The 11,968-nt window shown below is 38.9% G+C and overlaps 1 protein-coding gene across 1 annotated transcript in view; it reads left to right on the top strand.

Moving 5' to 3' along the window:
* Positions 1-4,024: 4,024 nt before the first annotated feature.
* The window catches only part of LOC127453515 (glutamate receptor ionotropic, NMDA 2D-like), a 108,942-nt gene continuing 100,998 nt past the window's right edge, over positions 4,025-11,968 (top strand). Inside the window, exons 1-2 of the mRNA XM_051719938.1 lie at positions 4,025-4,161; positions 4,196-4,363. The gene's annotated coding sequence lies outside the window, so the exon portion shown is untranslated. The remainder of the gene's footprint in view (positions 4,162-4,195; positions 4,364-11,968) is intronic.

The following is an 11,968-nucleotide window of genomic DNA, read 5'->3' as shown; positions in this document are numbered from 1 at the left end:
TACAGGGGAACGAGTTAATTAAACATTGCAAAAGGAGAAGAAAGGTTTCACCCCCCCCCCCCCCCCAAATCTGAATACCCCTAGCAAAGCATAATAGTTTTCTGGTCCAGTGAGTTTGGTTTCACTGTGAACTGCCCTGTTGTTTTTACTTAGCAAAACTATGCTGTCTTCTCAAAGCCTAAAAGAACATTCTATACATTTAATCCTCAAACAAAAGGAACCAGTTAGGCTTCTCAGTGTATGGAAGTGTCTTTTGGTTTCTGTTCTATTCAATTGCTTTATCATCTTAACTGGATCAGGCTAAACTTAACCCGTTCATCTTGTAGGCAGAGGCAATATGTCTTATTTTAGGAAGAGATACCTGTGTCTGTTGCCTGTGTGCAGTGGTTGGTATGCTTGTAGACTAGAATATAAACCAAGAAATGGAAAACTGAGGATGAACAGGGGAGAACTGAACATAGACAAGCCTGCTGTTTTCTGAATGAAACTCTGGGAGCTGACTTTACAGGTTGATGTGATTTATTTATTTATCTATCCATGCTGGATGTATTTTATATTCATATTTTAAATACAGGTCATGAGGACAGTGTGCTCAGAGTTATTGTACCTCTGTCAGTAGCAGTTTGGCACCATATTTTTATTGAATCAGCAAAATGATAAAGATTTATACTGTATTAAAGTATTGTATTGAGAGAGTTAATCCAAAGTCTAACATAATGCAGAAGACAAAATAATAGTTGTACTCTTAATAATGGCCAAGGTGCTGAATCTTTAGCCATCTGAGAGCATTGATTGGTTGGACCTTTTATATCTGAGAACATCAGCACAAACTGATAAAGCCCAAACCCCTGATGTTCTAGATGATGAAGGGCTTTCCAATATTCTCGTTGAATCTCTATCTGACCCTGTTGAATACCTCTTGAGAGAGAGAAAGAGGGTCTTGAAACACGCAGCATCATGCCATCATTAGCTGTGGATGAAGCTGTTCAGTGAGAGTAATACTGTTTAAATGGAATTGTAAGTGATCAGAGAAATGACCTGAGGGAGTGAAGGCTCTCATGCCTTCTATCAGACAGTGCTCCCTCTGATTTCCACCAAATGTACAGAATCAACACAAGTGAGGAGTTGAGCCTTAAAAAGAATTATTCATTCAAAGTCTTTAGATCTTCACCAATGTTGATGCTCAAAAAGCGGTGATGTACGTTAACACTTTTGACATTAATTAGCTCAGGATTATAATGCAGATCTGTTTACTGAATGAGATGTTTGGTCACGTTTTCTTTCATTCCTGAAAGCCTAATTTCGGGCCATCTGTGTCCATGTGATTCCACGTTTAACATAGGCCCAGTAAGAGAGAAAAAAACCTTCAAGAGAAAGAAAATTTATTCAAGAAATGAAATGTAGCGGATTTGAACGGAGCTGTTCTGTGAAGGCACAGCAAAGGATTAGCCCTATTCTTCTCAGAAGGTCGGTGACAGCTATTGCACAAAACTACTTGGCTATTTTCTATTACAGCTCGGACCAAGACAAAAATTCAATCATCATCGAGGTCTCTCAGTGAGAAAGGAAAATCTGTGTGACACTGAATAGGGCTCACTCTCTCCTTCTTGCCTCAGGCAGTCTTTCAATTTAGATCTATTGGCCTAGCTTCTGCTCCGCTTCTCCCTCGTCGCTTGCCAAGGTCTACTTGTTTTATCCGACACTAATGCCAGATGCCATACTGTGGTCCGCATAATTATTCAAAGGCCTGAATGAACCTTCAATATGATACCTATAAGGCCCTGTTCACGCCTTTGGCAAAAATCCAAGAATCGCATGCTGCCGAGCACTGCGGCTCAATTTAGCCATCTACTAACTATTCACTTTATTAAAGGGGATTTTTCTTTATCAACTCTTGTGAGTATACTAAGAGAGAAAGAAATACCAACACTGAGGGAGATGGATTGAGAGAGAGGGAGGGAGGGAGCGTAGACTTTGCGTTCCCCAATCTGATCTAATAGGATTTACTTGTGACTATCTATGTTTACACATCTGTTGTGCTCTAAGCTATAACTCAAACAACAGGACACATATACAGAGAGAGAGAGAGAGAGAGAGAGAGAGAGAGAGAGAGAGAGCATAGGATGTGAACATAAATTCTACTGAATGAAACTTGTTAACATGTGCTCACTTCAAAATCAAACTCATTGCTTTGACAGTTTATATGGCAAACCATATTCATCTGACATCTGTCACTGCCCAATGGGAATCAGATTGATGAATGATATGTATTATAAGTGCAACTTCACAACTTGGAAATGAGTCCCCTTGCCCCCTTTCTCTCGAAAAATAAACAAATAAATAGACTCAATGAAAATAATAAAAAAATTTTGGATGAAGTTATAATATTTATTTACAAATTATAGGCTAGTCTATAATCATGAAACACGTCACGAGAATGACCTTGTGTTGCATTGCATAGGCTATTTCAGGTTCAATACAAGTTTTGGCATAAATTTGTGGCATATAATGTTGATTACCACACAAAAAAAATTAGACTCATCCCTCTTTTACTTAAAAAAAAAAAAAAAAAAAAAAAAAAAAAAGCAAAATTCAAGGTTACAGTGAGGCACAATGGAAGTGAATAGGGCCAATTTTTGGATGGTTTAAAAGCAAAATTGTGAAGATATGATTTTTTTTTTTTTAAAGCACGTGTATTATATGAGCTGTAAAGTTATTTAAATCACAGTTTTTATTGTTGTTTCATTGTCATCATGGCAACAAAGTTATAAAATTGCCTATAACTTTACACAGTAAAGGTTAGTAAGTGATTTTATCACACTAAATCATGTTAACAACATATTGTTTACATCTTGTGGCTATACTTTTGAAACAGTGAGTATTTTCATGTTTACAGATTGGCCCCATTCACTTCCATTGTAAGTGCCTCACTGTAACCCAGATTTTTATTTTTTTATTTATTTATTTATTTAAGAAAAGGAGGGACAAGTCGAAATACACTTTTTTTTGGTAATCAACATTATGCCATAAAAGCTGTTGATTAAGTTTAAATTGTATCGAACCCGGAATATTCATTTAATTTGAATCCACGACAACAGAAGATCTGGAATAACAAGCCATGATTATTGTATAGGCATTCCGTTTATTCAGTTGAAGGGACATGATAGTGATGCAGATATTTCTTCAGTGGAGGAGAACAGAAAGCGGAGCAGTGGGCTACTTTTTGCTTTAAAAGGCTGAACGGTATTTCATCAATAGCTCTGCGTCACGCTTGGATTCAGTAAGGAGTGACCTTCCGCAAAACACTGGCCATCCATCCTTCGAGACCACTGAATGAAACACACCCAGTGTCAGTATTAATCACGGGTTATTGAGTTATTGGTTTGTTAATCGATTGGCAAGTGACCATATCAACAGATGGGCGCAGAAGGCAGAAAATATCCTTGTAGAATTTAGGGTTTTTTATTCATTTAATAAAAACGACGCAAAATAAATAGGTGAATCGTCTCTTCCAAAATAAGCGAGTTGGTACATTGATACTTAACGGATACTACAGCTCAACCACCAGTTAGCTACTTAATCCATTCACTGATCATTTCCCTGGCACAAGCAACGGTTACTCACCAATACACACACGCGCAAACACAAACACACTGTCGGTGCGTATTTTTGCCTGTCCATGCTGTGTGGCGCGTGTATGGCACTCGCATGTCGGCGGACATACATAGTAACGGACGCACAGCTCACCGTTATACTCGGAGTAGCAGAAGCGGCACCACTGATGATGGGAGGGGGTGAGACACGGAGGGGGGCTGCGGGGGGCATGCAACAGAGGGCTGAGTGGCTCTAGTAAATATTTATATTGCATGATGATATGCGCGAGCGAAAAGAAGAGGTGTGTGTGTGTGCGCGCGCGCTCGTTTGTGTTGGGAGGGGGACAGAGAGAGGCAGAGGAGGAGACCTCGAGCCACCCAGTTATCAATATTATTCCACATCGCTAAGTTTAACATTCAACACGTGTCGCTAGTGATGGAGAGAGGGGGAGAGAGAGAGGCAGGAGGCGCGCGCGAGAGAGAGGGAGGTTGACGGTTGCTAGGTGACGAGGCGCATATACTGAATTTTAACAAAAGAGCGGAGAAAGAAGGAGGGAGAGGGTGATAGGTAGAGAGAGAGAGAGAGAGAGAGAGAGAGAGAGAGAGAGAGAGAGAGAGAGAGAGAGCTCGCGAAAATTGAATACATGTAGAAAATGTATTTCTAGGTGTATTTTCCTCGGAGAATCCGCAAAAAGGATACCTCGAGTGGAATGATGTGAAGAGAATGGAGGACCGAAAGGAGATTGGGGGGACAGGCGCGTGAAAACACAGTAAGTAACAATTTAATGAATTCTGCTGTGTTTCTGCACGGACTTGACTCAAGGAAAATGCGTGGAGCGAAGAGACATGTCAGAGTACTGAGGGTACTTGATGCGCGCTATACGTGGAAAAAATGATGGCACGCCATAGAGAGATGGATACGGCCGGCGCGCGCGGGGGTTTGACCCTTCTGTCATTGCTGCACGCGCGCACATCTGCCAGTGCTTATAACCCCACTTGTTCCTCAGTAAATCACGCGCTCAGACAGCACATACTTCGACTTTTCTTACTCTCTCACTGCACAGATACGCGAAGAGGTTACAGCAACATGCAGAAACGCGCACTGTCGCACGCGCCTGGAAACGGCACAGAGACACGCGCAGTCTGCGGCCACAATTAGTGATTTTCATAAAAACAACAACTGTGATGTAACTGAATATTAAAACGTGCTTAAAATTCCACTTCCGTGCACGGCACAGCTGATGATCATGTCGCTGTGCCGCGCTGTCAGGCTGCTCGTCTCCAGTTGTTTATGTAAACTGCAGATTAATCAATTTTACTGAGCACAGTTATCAGTGTCTTACAGTGTATGTGTGTGTGTGTGTGTGTGTGTGTGTGAGAGAGAGAGAGAGAGAGAGAGAGAGAGAGAGAGAGACAGTCAAGTCTTGGCATTAAGGTACCATGCAAGCTTATTTAAACAGAACATTAATTTTAGAATATTTATATTTTATAATTTCTTGAACTGAAAGATGTAATTGTTTTTCATTCTAGATACATGCACCCTCTATTGCTGTGATTTCTCAAAGTCTGGTGATTTGCTTTTTAATAGTTGAGTAAGTAATCAGTGAGATTCATGAGCAGCGCTCATTATGTTAATTTCATATGAGCCCATGAAAGGCCCACAGTTTTCCTCCTGTGATATGAATCAATCCGTTGGCGTTTAAATTAAGTAAAATCGTTTATATGGGGCTTCTGCTTCATATTCCGTAATAAGTTTTACTCCCTCCTTGCGCTGAACTTATTAAAGCTGTTATGATGGAGCCTGTAGTCCTGCAGAGGGAATATCTTAATGTCCACTAAGATAGGCCTGAGATCAGTGCTGACCGATTTCATACTCAGAAAACATTTTAGTTCAATTATATATGTTAGTGCATTAATATTATATTTTGACATTTGATAATGCTCACGCTGTGCTGTTTTGCTGTCTTTAGACTTTTTCCACATTTTGTGAGATATAAAATCAAAGGTGTGAAAAGTTATGACAAAAACTGTTCTTGTGGATACTTGGCACACAAACCACTGCACACACACTGCAGTACTGTAATGCGCACAGTGATATTAATGTGTTGCCTTCATTGTCAATACAGCTTCACTCCAGCGGCCTATCTTACAGCTGCTTTCCAGGCTTTACTGTTGAGGGGAGGGGGGCACTTATAAAGGAGGAAAGTGAAAGAATGAAAGAAGGTGAGAGACTATAATGCACATACAGAGGAGGATGTAGCAGAGGTGTAGATAGAGGTGTATAGGGAGCCGATAAACAGAGAAACAAAGTGAAGGATGTGGAAAAGACGGAGATAGCTAGAGAAATAGAAAATACAGTGCAGAGGGAACAAGAAAAAGATGGAAATGGAATAGTGAGAGGAGGAAGAGAAGGAGAGGAAGAAAGCGAGGAGTGAATAGAATATCTGAGACTCAACATGGTTGGAGGGCTCAGACTGAGATATGAGAGCAGCTTGAATCAACGTTTGCATTTATCTTTTCCTCTTTCCCTTTCTCCTCTGTTTTCAGCACATCGATTCTTTATCTTCTCCTTTACCTTTGCTCTCAATCCTCTCTATCTTTCCCTCCCTTGGGCTTTCAGACTGTCGAGAACTCCTGCTTTTTTAACATCTCTCTTTTGCACTCTCTCCTCTTATTTCCTTCTGTATCTTTCCATGTTATTCTTTCTCTCCCTGCGTGTTATTCACTTTTTTTGTTCACATAGCTGTGCTGATGAGTCCAGCATACCCAAAACTGCACCCAACTTCCCTCTCAGTATCCCCTGTTCACTTAAATGTGACTAATTAAGGTAAAGCTCGTTAACACAGAACATCAATTAGTCTTTAAGGAGATCATAGGCTGGTGTTTGAAAGAGATTACATTGCTCCCTTTTCCCCTGGCTCCCCAACAGTTTAGACTGGCCTGCTATTGATAAAGGCCACGCTAATTTACATTAGCAGTTTGGGTGGTTGGTGGTCAGATGGAGAGACGGAAAACACATGAGACCACAAAGTCACTTAGACATTCAGACCCATATACACAGGCCCACACTGTCTCACACACATACACATACATGCCTGGCAGAGCTATTGCTGCTTTATAGTGTTCATTTTCAGCTGAGGCTGAGCCAGAGTGGTCGTAAAGGAGCATTGGAAGGAGGAGAAAAAAGGAAGAGTGTGTTTCTATGATCCACTGTGGTGATGAAGACGCTCTGAAAATTTAAACACAAGTGTTATTTAACAAGAAGCTGGAAATGTTAGCATGTTAAGAGGAAATGTTATCAGAGAAAGTGTAGCACTCAGTGGCATCCTGTTCTAATCAGCCATGAGTTTCCACAGGAAGTTGAGTCCTCCCTTTCACACATCTCCACGGTTACCGTAACCACGGATATTTCGCTCTAACTACAACTGTAGTTACTGTACAGCAGTGTTTCCCAACATTTTTTTGCTGTAACTGCCTCCACAGCACCACCAGTAAGGCTGAAGTACCCCTTCATCGACACAAAACCAAAGATGTATACCAAAGACTAAATATCATATAACATTTTCATTAATATTGATTATTACTGATCAATCAGCAATGGTTCTACAGTGTTGAAATCCTATTAGGGCTGGGTATTGATAAAGATTTCCCAATTAGATTAGATTCCAATTTAATTCTGATTAATTTGAGTATATTTCAGTTATAATGTCCATTTTGCTCACAAATGAAAAACATTCTCACTCAACTAACATGTTAAATGTACAGGCGACCTTCTCACTTGGTACATTACAAAATATAAATGTAGAAGTTTTTATTTTATCATTAGTTTTTCATAATTTTGGTCACTAATTTTGGTTGCATTTTTGCTTTTAAAAAATTTACACATTCCACATATTTCACCAATAAATTTGATGTCTTAAAATTGCATATATTGTAATGCATACATTCTGTATTTTTTATTACAAGTTTATAGTTTAAATGCATACAGTAATTTATACTATTTACAAAATTAAATAGCTAAGATGGTACTGTCTCTTTAAGACACCGGCAGTTCAGCCAGTGAGCGCATATTAAGGAGAGAGGACGCACAGTGTTTCTTTAGCGCATCCGTGTTATGTGTGATTAGAATTAATGTTTCTTTTTTGTTGTCTTTGATCAACAAACTGAAAAGAACAGAAAGGGTATTAAAAGAGACATTATTTAATTACAAGTGAATTGTGTGGATCTCATCTTTGGGCACATTACACGGAATGAGTCAAACCCAAACTTTTACATCTTCTTGCACTTCTTTGAAAAAGCAACAGCTCAGACCCTCTGATTAGTGCAAATAATTCCAGGCGCAAGTGCATATTGCACGTTCAGAGGATGTGTGTTTTCAGTGAAATCTGTCTGCATGCATACAGTGCTCAACACTCTGTTGATGACAAAATTTACGGTATGCATTCTGTATGCATACGCAAAGTATTGGTGCAAAACTGAATTATACTTTGGCCTTTACCCCCTGGGGTACATGTATCCCTGGTTGGGAATCACTGCTGTACAGTTACCACGGAAATCCCTGCTAGACTTCCCTCATCTTCATGCACAATTCACCAGACAGCTGTATCTTAACTTGAGCTAGCTGACACTCTTCAAGCTCACAATATTTCTTAAATAATTCATCTCCAATATTCAATCAAACACAAGTCCATAAAAAATTATTGACAGATGTAAAACAATAATGTCTGGATATCAAGCCAGTGATGCCGTGTGTTACCCTTGAGAAGGTCTGTAGTGATAAGACAGGGATTGCGATTCTGTTTCTGTGAAGTAGAGAGCTGCAGAGATGTGTACAGCACCTGTTGGTTGAAAAAAAGATGAGATTCAGGCGCAGTAAAATGACACAGATAATGGTGGACCATCCTGAGGAGACATTTTCTGCTCTATGTATTCAAGGTGTCGATTGATTGTATTGACAGAATTCTGTCCAATAAGACATACAACAATATGTTTATGGAAAAAGGAGGGAAAGAAACCAAGCAGGCTTTTAGCTGAAATAGATCCAGAGAACATTATTTGTTTAGATCCAAACAAGAATAGGTGTGAGTGTTTATACTTGCAAAGTATTAAGGCTCACCAGTGACAGTAAATAAGAAGTTGCCATCTAAATATTGTTTTGCGAAAAAAAGGTTTAGCACCTCAAAATATTTACCAATATAGCTGATTGAAAAGCAAATTATTAATAAGATTTCACAAGTGTCGACATAATCTTTTTTAGTTTAACTTTAATGAATAAATTCAATGTGGATACTTTAAAAACTAGTTTGAAAACACTTTTTGAAGAAAAAAATGTCATTTCAGCCATGACAATTCTCGGAAAGAGTTAGCATGTTATTGTGGGTATGACATATTGATAGGATATGGGTCTTGATCTGCTACTCTGCTGCTGCTGCTGCTGCTGCAGAGCAAGTACAGAGACTTGCTACTGATAGAAAATACACAAACACACTGAGTTCAGCATGTGGACATGCTGCTGTTGCACAAACAGACATTACAAACAATCCCCATGTAGCAGATCTAGACAGTTGGGGTGGGGTGGAGGTGGGTTTCAGAGAAAAATTCTCGCAGCTCACTTCAGTGAAACCAGAGCAATTTAAATATTAGAGATGCAAGTTAAATGGCTACCCGATTACATGTCAAAGGACCAATCAGCTTACACCCTGCGAGCTGATTGGCTTAACATGACTCACATGTGAGTGAGCTGATTGGCTAACAGATAACAAGCTCAAAGAATCTATCAGCTTGTGCCACATAGAGTTGCATCGCTGAACTTTGGTCATTAATGCATAAATCAATGTCGCATGACAGAATTGACATAATTTAGGTTAGGCTTACCTGTACAGATCTGACGCTTCAAACACAGCTGCGTCATGGGCATGCATATACTACCTCTAAACTTTTCCAATTCCAGGAGTGCCAGCACAAGACTTGCCTGGAGAACAACGGATGGCCACCCTTTGCGATTTAGGTAATCGCGGCAGCTATCCGTCGGGGGGAAAATAGGGGTGTGCCTGCCATCCAGTGTACCGTACACCTATGGCACATGGTGCACCAAGGAATTAATCTGGGCAATTTCATTGACATCCGCTACATTTGGCAGCCTGTTACACATCGATGGACGGTCATTTTACACAGCATATACACATCGATGGTCGATCATTACACTAACACCGAAAGTTTGCTCCTGTACTCTGTACTCGGTGCAGGTTGACAGCTTGAACAGGGCAATGGAGATCCACTTTTGGGACGGAACTGGTGGCCAGTGCCAACCTAGGATGGGCGCAACATCAAAACCAATTAATTGGCACAGCATCCCAAACATCGGCCATAACATCCTAAAATGTTGCAGCCAGAGACTTTCTGTTAGGGATGTCCTGATACCATTTTTTTGAGAATGAGTACGAGTACCAATGCTTCATTTTTGGTACTCGCCGTTACCGAGTCCAATACCTGTTTATTTATTTTTTTCTTCATATCAACAGTTTATTTCAATTTTATTAGCAAAATGGTGTTTAAATTAATGAAATGAAAATACAACAATTAATTTTCAACATAATATTGTATTATTTTTTATCAAATGAAGTGCTTATATACAAAACCTCACAGCACAATACTAAATACAACATTGGAGTTATATTTTGTCAAATAAAGTGCTGCATAACAGAGCATCACAGATATTAGATAGTTATTATTAACTAATAGAGTTATTATTATTAGTAGTAGTAGTAGTAGTAGTAGTTGTATTACAGTAAATATTACATAATATTACAGTATTATTGTAGTATAGTACAGTATAGTGAAATATTTCTGTCATACCTTTTTCCTATAAATTTAACTTTAATTGGAACTGAGCTTTTATTTTGAAGTGTTTCTGTGTTGTTTTGACCAACAATCTCTGACATTATGATGGCAGATTTCCACTTTTGAACATAGCTGGTCGCTATGTGACTCAGAGTGATTATTAAACCGCAAAAGGCTGCTATTTAATTAAATAAGTATGTACTCTGTATGTGCCTCACGCTACATTGTGAATTTGCAATGCTCATGTTGGTGTTTTCCCTGTATAAGCCTTGGAGGAGCTTTAAAAGATATGAACAGCCGGCGTCAGCACAACACTGTCTCCACACATTCACAAATGCTCACATTTGAATTACATGCAAAGTATATATTTATCTCATTAAATCGCAGCTTTTGCTAGTATCGGTATCGGGACATCCCTACTTTCTGTAGTGTCTCTCCACCACAACCTCCCAGAACGCCCTACTGCATGGCCTCTTCCAGACCCATGGGTTTTGTTGCATAAGAGCAGTCACTTGCAGTCCTATCAGATGAGAAACTGCTCCAGTTCGATGTTGTCTTCTAATACTTCCTACTATTGCAATTATTTTTTAAATTAAAATGACAGTAAGCTGGCCAATTTCAATTAATTTTCTCAATACTCTATACATTTAAAAAAAATTGGGGGACAGAATTTGGGGAAATCTGGGATGCGAAAGGTACACAAAATATACAGTACACAAAATTCTGTATGGAAGCGGCTCAAAAGGTAGAAGGCCAACTGGATGGAAACGAGCAGGAGACAGCACATTTTGCTAAGCTTTTTTTTTTTTTTTTTTTTACGCATTTTCACTTTGTCGATAACAGAACAACGCAAAAATGGATGGATAAGCAATCCAGTGTGCAGTACTGTATACCTGTGTAGACAATTTAACTTAAATGATGTCCAATAATTCTTGAGCCAATAGAGTATTTTGTGTCAGTCGTGTAAATAAATAATTGTGAGATTATTATTATTACTATTATTATTATTATTTAGGTATTACTCAATTACTCAAATTACTCAAAAATTGTTATAGTTGACATTGACCAATCTTACAATGAAACTGACTAACAAACGACATTAGCACATTTTGAAGTCTGGACCACCTGATATGTAATTTGTAGATTTTTGGATTTAGACTATAGCTAAAACAGCAAAGCAATAAAAATGGTTCCATACTAAGCAGAGGGTGCATTAGCATACGGTATATATTTGGGTTGTATTGCTAAAAATATTTATAGATTGTTTTAGCAGTATTTATTAAGCAAACTACAGTATTCATTTGGTTAATGCTGCACTCATTTAGGTTTCAGGCTGACATTTAATCCTCCTTACCAGTAAATGAAACTTTTAATTACTGAAAATTTTCATTGTTTTCTAAATGTGAAAAATGTTGGTATGAAGTACAAATACCCTTATAGTTTAAATTGTAGTGCATATTGTTTGTATAAAGTAGCCTACTTTTATTTAGTAGGCTTACATACTGTACAGCCCCTTCCTCAGAGCAGTGTGTGTG

The sequence above is a fragment of the Myxocyprinus asiaticus genome, chromosome 15 (genome assembly GCF_019703515.2).
Source record: "Myxocyprinus asiaticus isolate MX2 ecotype Aquarium Trade chromosome 15, UBuf_Myxa_2, whole genome shotgun sequence".
In the NCBI taxonomy this organism is placed as follows: domain Eukaryota; kingdom Metazoa; phylum Chordata; class Actinopteri; order Cypriniformes; family Catostomidae; genus Myxocyprinus; species Myxocyprinus asiaticus.
This window is presented reverse-complemented; position numbering and strand designations above follow the sequence as displayed.